This window comes from Macaca mulatta, chromosome 19 (genome assembly GCF_049350105.2).
Source record: "Macaca mulatta isolate MMU2019108-1 chromosome 19, T2T-MMU8v2.0, whole genome shotgun sequence".
Taxonomy (NCBI): Eukaryota; Metazoa; Chordata; class Mammalia; order Primates; family Cercopithecidae; genus Macaca; species Macaca mulatta.
In genome coordinates this window covers 7,445,264-7,453,953 of record NC_133424.1, presented here as the reverse complement: position 1 = coordinate 7,453,953, position 8,690 = coordinate 7,445,264, and the positions used below count along the sequence as shown (strand labels likewise).

Genomic DNA, 8,690 nt, shown 5'->3' with positions numbered 1-8,690 from the left:
ACTACTGTGATTTTACCTACAAAAATAGTTCACTCCCCTATACCTAATGCTTTCACACTGTGTACTGATGGCTCGGGTAAACATGGAAAAGTAACTGTCTGGTGGAGACCACATAATTCCCTCACTTGATATGGGTTTACTAGCACTGAAAGAGCTGAAGTTGGAGCCTTAATATTGACTTTGGAGACTTTTTCCACTCAGCGCATCAATATTGTTAGTGACTCTGCTTACTATGTTTATTTATTGTAGAACCTTGAGACAGCACTCATTAAGTTCACTCCAGAGCCCACCCTGTGCACTGCTTTTCTCCAACTTCAGAAATTGCTAGATCAATGTACACACCCTATTTTTATTACCCATATTCGAGTCCACAGCTCACTGCCTGGCCCATTGGCTTAGGGCAATGATCAAACAGACTTACAAATTATGACATCACTGCTTTACCAAGCCACCCAATTGCCAAAACTGGAGAAATATATCTAATTTTTCCACCGAAACTGGAGAAACTTATCTAAACAATTTCAACTTACCCAGAGACTAGCTAAACAAATTATCCTACAATGTCCAGATTGCCAACTCACAGGCACATCCCCTCCTTCTACAAGTGTTAACCCTAGAGGACTAAAACCTAATCAGTTATGGCAAATAGATGTACACACATCCCTGAATTTGGAAAACTATGATATGTACATGTAACTGTTGACACCTACACTCATTTAATTAGTGCACATGCTCTTCCTGGAGAGTCCACTCAATATGTCATTAAACATCTTCTTTTAACTTTTGTGTTTATGGGGCAGTCCACAAAAATTAAAACTGATAATGGTCCAACTTAGCCAGCTCATAACTTCAACAATTTCGTCACACATGGAACATCCAACATTCCACAGGCTTTCCATATAACCCCCAAGAACAGGCCATAGTAGAACGTGCCCACTCCATCCTTAAAAATATGCTCAGAAAACAAAAAGAGGGAAAGTATGGATAAGCACCCTGCAACACTACTAGCACACACCTCATTTACCCTTCATTTTTAAAATTTAGGTGACAAATTTCCACCAGCTATAGAAAGGCACTTTGCTAAAACTTCTCAAGACACAAAACCTGCAGTTTTATGGAAGGATATAAATAGTAATGAATGGTGTGGTCCAGATGATTTGCTAACATGGGGAAGAGGATATGCTGGTGTTCACACCCCCTCAGGTCCTCTTTGGATTCCAGCATGATGCATCAAACCTTACCATGGCATGGCTAGGACCCAACCCAATACCAGAAATGAAGGAGATGACCCGGCAGGATCCACAGCCCCAGATGATGTGACTTCATCAGACAACACAGGCCCCAGACATTATCTGGAGGAGGCTGAAGAGGACAACTCCGAAGGCTAAGCAAATCCTACTCCAAACACAAACACCATTCACTCCAGATAATTTGTTCCTTTTTCATTCTCTCACTTTGCCTGCTACCTGTACCTGCCACACTCTACTAAGCCCATCTTCTAATCTGCCTTTTGTCTGCCCTGTTGCTTAGACAAACAACCCCTTCCCAGCTTCTAAAAATGTGAGTGCTTCACTAGAAGAAACTAACATACCCCCAGTGGGGATCCTTAGTAACAGCACACATCAAACTGAAGCGCCAAGTAACACTACAGGTCACTCCTCGACTGGAAAAGAATGTTACTGATTATACTCATGTTTACCTCATGTTATTTGCTAATTCTAGGATGCAAAGCCAGAATAAGAGCAACGACTGCCTCGCCTGACAGACCTGTTGATGCACACGTCTGTACTCTTCAAACAACAAGGACTGATGTGAAAAACAGAGAAGGGGGAGATGTAGGGGATCGGTCAGGGTGGTGGGAGAAATTATAAAGTTACAGGAAATAGATACAAATCTTCTTGGAAGGCCAGGAGTTTGTATAACTTACGTAGAAGATTTGGCTGAAGGCAGTTGAATTATCTTAAAAGCTTAGGGCATAGATATATGGGACTGTAGAGGAGTTTATCTAAATAGCTTGTTTACTCCTGTGGTCCTAAGACTGACCTTTGGTCATCTGCGGGTGCATGATTGCTCTCTACTTGGGAGGTCGGCAATGTTGATTACCCCCCAGTGGTGTTTACTTGAGACCTTTGTCATTTAATCTGTACTAAATAAATGTGAATTTCACTGGCTTATCAAGGCCGATTCTGCTGACTCAGGCAGCAGAGCCCCTTAGCCGCACTGACAGGCAAAATATCTGTGTCAGTGTATGTCTTTCATCCGTCACTGGGTCAGGGTCCGTAGGTCAGACCCGGCAACCTGGTACTACAGGTGCATACCACCATACCTGGCTTAATTTGCTATCTTATTGTTACAGTAAGTCTGTTCCATTCGTCTTGTGATTTTTATTTGACCATTAATGCTGGTCAGTTATTGTGTCTAAACCACAAAAGGAAGGTATGTCTGGCCTCCCATCTCATTATGTCTGGGAACTAAGTTTTTAAGATTTTTTTACAGGGGGTTCCCTTGGCCAAGGAGGGATCCATTCTGTCAGTGGCAGTGGGAAGGGGGAGCTTGGGATTTAATTATTAGTTTACATTCCCCCTTTATTTGGTCATTATATACCAGACGCAGCATCAATGGCCAAACTTTTATTTTGTCCCATATTATTGCTGGGGTGGTGTGTCTGCCTACCCAGGCCCAACATGTCCCTCGGTGGGGCCCCTATGGCCAAAGGTCTTGGAGTCATAATATTTACAGCCAACTAAATGTTCCAGGCCAGATGGGAATGGTGGTGGGCAGGTTCTCACTAACCCTGGGAACCCTTTAAGTAACATAAGAGCCAAAAATCAAATGTCAAAAGGCGAGGTTATAAAATTGACATCTATTTAAGTTCTATGCACTGAGCTACTGTAATATTGGTTGTAGTTACACACTTGTAGCAATTAGTGATACAAAATATAAGCATTTTCCTAAAACCATTTAAGCTAAGGAATTTAGAGACTTTCAATGTGCTGCAAGGCTTTTTGTAGTCTTTTTAGTAATTTCTCCTAAAGTGGCTGATAAAATTGTTTATACAATTGGCACAATTTTATTACTGGCAGCACTATACCCAGAAGGCTCAGGTGATATGGTTTGGCTGTGTCACCACCCAAATCTCATCTTGAATTCCCATGCATTGTGGGAGGGACCTAGTGGGAGGCAATTGAATCATGGGGGCAAGTCTTTCCCATGCTGTTCTCATGACAGTGAATAAGTCTCATAAGATCTGATGCTTTTAAAAACAGGAGTTTCCCTGCACAAGCTCTCTTGTTGCCTGCTGCCATCCATGTAAGAAGTGACTTGCTTCTCCTTGCCTTCCTTCATGATTATGAGGCTGCCCCAGACACGTGGAACTGTGAATCCTTTTTCCTGTACAAATTACCCAGCTTCAGGTATATCTTTACCAGCAGCAAGAAAACAGACTAATACACCAGGCATCTGGATATCCTCTCTATAATTTTTGTTTAATTCTATGGCAAGCAAAACTTTTTATGGTTGGGATGGATGGAGAGAGGCCACATAGTAGCCCAAGAAGCAGTTTTATTTTGGAAGATGTTTGGGCATCTGTGTGCCCATTCTTGAGTATGAGGGTCTGAAATAATTCTATCCCTCAAATTTGGCCCTTACCATCTCACATGCCCACCTCTTCTGTGACAGTCCCTGGGCCTAGAGGGAAGGGGCTTATATAGTTTTAGCAGCAGGCCATTGGCTATGAAAGCACATAAGTCCCAGTGATATTCTAAATAGTTTTTAAATTTCAGAGATATCAGGCCAGGCATGGTGGCTCACACCTGTAATCCCAGCACATTAGAAGGCCAAGGTGGGAGGATCACTTGAGGTCAGGAATTCAAGACCTGCCTGGCCAACATGGTGAAACCCCATCTCTACTAAAAACACAAAAACTTAGCTGGGCATAGTGTCAGGCACCTGTAATCCCTGCTACTCAGGAGGCTAAGGCAGGAGAATAACTTGAAGCTAGGAGGCAGAAGTTGCAGTGAGCCAAGATCACACCACTGCACTCCAGCCCAGGTGACAGAGTGAGACTCCATCTCAAAAAAAAAAAAAAAAAAAAAAATAGCCTGGCATGGTGGCATGCACCTATATTCCCAGCTTCTGGGGAGGCTGAGGCATGAGAATCGCTTGAACCTGGGAGGCAGAGGTTGCACTGAGCCAAGAGCATGCCAATGCGCTCCAGCCTGGGTGACAGAGAGAGACTCTGTCTCAAAAAAAAAAAGAGAGTTGGCTAGGTAAAGGATAGAAAGTTTCAAAGAGAGAAAAGAACAGAGTTCCTGAACACAGGAACACCACTGGGCAATGGCTGGGAAATGGGAAGGAGAAGGCAAAGGAGGCTAATGTGGATGAGGAAGAGGGTGGTGCAATATCCTTCTGAAGAACTAGGCAGGGACTTGTTCACTCAGGACCTTGCAGGACCCCTGAGGCACCATTTTCATGGTTGGCAAGGAAAAGTTGAGTCTGTAGATCCTGACAAAATCTGACTGGTCCAGGGATCAGTGCCCAGGTCAAAGATTGTCCAATAGGATCTCTCCAGTTTGGATGGTAGCTAATCCAGCCAATCAGCTCTCCCCTGGCATTTGTTCCACTGTCCATGGTTCTGAAGTATCTATGCGAAATAAGACTGGGGATCCCAATCAACAGGTTGGCCGCATAACCCAGTGTATTAGTTAGCTACTGCAGTGTAACAAATCATCACAAACTTAGTGGCCTGAAACAATACTCATTCATTATTTTCATGGTGTTTGTGCATCAGGAATCTGGGCAAGATTTATCTGGATTCTATTCTCAGGGTTACTTAATCAAGGAGTTGACCAAGCCGTGTTTTCATCTGGAGTCTGGGGAAAAATTGTGTTCAAACTCATTAATGTTGTTGGCAGAATTCAGTTCCTTGCAGTGCAGAACTGAGGCCCCTGTTTTCTTAGCTCATTGTTAGCCAAGGATCACTCTGCTCCTAGAAAGTGTTCTCAGGTTTTTGTCATGTGGCCCCTACCATCTTTAAAGCCAGCAATGACAGGTCAAATCCTTCTCAAGGTCTGAATCTCTCTGGTTTCTTACTTTCTTGATATTTGCCTTCTACATTCAGATTTATAGAGTTTGCATGATTAACTCAGGCTCACCTGGACAATCTCCCTTTGATAAATTTAAAGCCAGTTGAGGAAGTGGCTCAAGTCACAAGTCCTCAATGCCAGACTGTCCAGTGAGCAGCATGGCCTAAGTCATCAGCCAGAGCAGCCCTGGAGCAGAAACAGCAGCTGCCACCATTTGCAAAGCCCAGCTGAGCTGGCCTTGGCATTGTCAATGACACTGAACAGGTTGAAGGAGGAAGACAAAGCACCCCTCACTGAGCTCTGTGTCAAGGTGGTCAGTGATGGTGAAAGCACAGAAATCTGCCTTTTTCCCCAGAGATTCCTCATGATTCCTTAGTTCAAAGGAGTTGTGTTTAGTGTCACAACTGTTGATCTGAAATGGAAACCTGCAGATCTGCAAAACAAGGCTCCTGGGAACAACCCACCACTTATAATTTTCAAATAATATTGAAGTCAAATAAGATTGAGGAATCTCCTGAAGAAGTCTTATGTCCTCCCAAGTACTTAAAGCTTTCACCAAAACACCCAGAATCAAATACTGCTGGAATTGACATCTTTGCCAAATTCTCTACATAGATCAAGAATTCAAGGCCAGAAGTTAATGAAGCATGAGTGAGGGATCTCTTAAAAACCCTACAGAAAACGGTGATTATTAAAAAGTCAAGAAACAACAGATGCTGGTGAGTTGTGGAGAAAAAAAAAAAAAACGCTTTTACACTGTTGGTGGTAGTGTAAATTAGTTCAACCATTGTGGAAGACAGCGTGGTGATTCCTCAAAGATCTAGAAGTAGAAATACCATTTGACCCAGCAATCCCATTACTGGATATATACCTAAAGGAATATGCATCATTCTGTTATAAAGATACATGCATGCATGTGATCACTACACCACTATCCACAATAGCAAAGACATGGAATCAACCCAAATGCCCATCAGTGATAGACTGGATGAAGAAAATGTGGTACATATACACCGTGGAATACTATGCAGCCATAAAAAGGAACAATATTATGTCTTTTGCAGGGACACGGATGGAGCTGGAGCAGCTATTCTCAGCAAACTAACACAGGAATAGAAAATCAAACATTGCATGTTCTCATTTATAACTATGAGCTGAATGATGAGAACACATGGACACAGAGAGGAGAACAACACACACTGGGGTCTGTCAGCAGGGTGAGGAGAAGAAGAGCATTAGGAAGAATAACTAATGAATGCTGGCCTTAATACACAGGTGATGGGTTGATCTGTGCAGCAAATCACCATGGCACACATTTACCTATGTAACAAACCTCCACATCCTCTGCACATGTACCCTGGAACTTAAAAGTTGAAGAAAAAAAAAACCTGCAAAAACTTATGAATATCTGGATTATCCTCTCCCTGATGAAATTGATGAAAATATCATGGAGGACACTAAGTTTTCTACACGTAAATTTCTGGATGGCAATGAAATGGCATTAGCCGATGGCCATCTGCTGCCCAAACTGCATATTGTCAAAAACAAATCACAACTTTGATATTCCAAAAGGAATGACTGGCCAGGCACAGTGGTTCATGGCTGTAATTCCAGAACTTTGGGAGGCTGAGGCGGACGGATCACTTGAGGTCAGGAGTTTGAGACTAGCCTGGCCAACATGGTGAAACCCCATGTCTACTAAAAATACAAAAATTAGCCAGGTGTGATGGCTGCCTGTAATCCCAGCTACTCGGGAGGCTGAGGCACGAGAATCGCTTGAACCAGGAGGTGGAGGTTGCAGTGAGCCAGGATCGTGCCACTGCACTCCAGCCTGGGCGACAGAGTGAGACTCCAACTCAAAAAAAAAAAAAAAAAAAAAAAGGCATACCCAAGACTGGGTAATTTATAAAGGAAAGAGGCTTAATGAACTCACAGTTCCACATGGCTAATGAGGTCTCACAATCAAGGCAGAAGATGAAAAAGAGCAAAGAGATGTCTTACGTGGCAGCGGGCAAGAGAGCTTGTGAAGGGAAACTCTCCTTTGTAAAACCATCAGATTTCCTGAGAGTACTTCACTACCATGAGAACAGTATGGTGGAAAACCCCTAATGATTCAATTATCTCCGACTGGTCCCACCCTTGACTTGTGGGGATTGTTAAAATTCAAGATGAGATTTTGGTGGTGACACAGCCAAACCTTATCACCTGGTGTTGACTTTTTTTTTTTTTTTCTCTCGTCTCTGTCTCTGCCTGCCTGACACCATTTGAAAAAAAAAAATCTATTTTTGCATAAATCCCTCACTGGATTCCAACACAGATTGAATTTTCAGTCTCAGGTGGTGTCTGCAGTTAAAGCAAGGCCATTGATTGTGAAGGAATATGGGATTATGAACATTGGAATGGGGACTGTATTAGCCTGGTCTGCGAGCCATAACGAAATACCAGAGACTTACCCAGCCACAGCTATAATTCCTATAATTCCACCTATAATTCCTCCACTTTGGGAGGCCAAGTCGGGAGGATTGCTTGAGTCCAGGAGTTCGAGACCAGCCAGGGCAACATAGTAAGACCCCATCTCTTAAAAAAAAAAAAAAATGGCCGGGCGCGGTGGCTCACGCCTGTAATCCCAGCACTTCGGGAGGCCGAGGTGGGCGGATCACGAGGTCAGGAGATCAAGACCACCCTGGCTAACATGGTGAAACCCCGTCTCTACTAAAAATACAAAAAATTAGCCAGGCATGGTGGTGCGTGCCTGTAGTCCCAGCTACTCAGAGGCTGAGGCAGGAGAATGGCATAACCCGGGAGGTGGAGCTTGCAGTGAGCCGAGATCGCGCCACTGCACTCCAGCCTGGGCAACAAAGCGAGACTTCGTCTCAAAAAAAAAAAAAATTAGAGAAATAGTCAGGGATGGTGGCTCAGGCCTGGGGGGAAGCTGAGGCGAGAGGATGACTTGAGCCCAGGAGTTCTAGGCTGCAGTGAGCCAAGATGATGCCACTGCACTCCAGCCTGGGTAACAGAGTAAGATTCTGTCTCAAATGCTCTCACTGATAAGTAGGAGCTGAACAATGAGAACACATGAACCCAGGGAGCAGAACATCACACACCGGGGCCTGTCGGGGGGTGAGAGGCTAGGGGAGGGATAACATTAGGAGAAATACCTAATGTAGAGGACGGGTCGATGGGTGCAGCAAACCACCATGGCACGTGTATACCTGTGTAACAAACCTGCACGTTCTGCACGTGTGTCGCAGAATTTAAACTATAATAAAAAATAATAATACTAAATTAAATAAATGCTGGGCCAGGCATAGGATTCCCTTTCCAAAAGGGGAGAAAATCAGAAGGAAGAAAGTGATGATGGGTCCCAAGCAAGTTCAAAATCTAGCAAGGCAAATTCTATTCGATCTTAAGGCTGGAGAATAATCCTCTTTGCTCCCATGCTCTGCCTCCAGGCCCACTGCAGCGGCAGCATCACCATTTTGGGAGAGAGCGCATCAAATCCTAACCACTAGACCACCAGGGAAGCATCATCAATTCAGATCCTCAGGACAGATTCACCCCTCGGCTCAGGATCCCGAGGCTGTCTGTGGTGGTCCCTGATCCTTT

General features: G+C 43.9%; 1 pseudogene; it reads left to right on the top strand.

Moving 5' to 3' along the window:
• Positions 1-1,179: 1,179 nt before the first annotated feature.
• On the top strand, positions 1,180-8,596 carry LOC144337074 (chloride intracellular channel protein 4-like; annotated as a pseudogene).
• Positions 8,597-8,690: the final 94 nt, after the last annotated feature.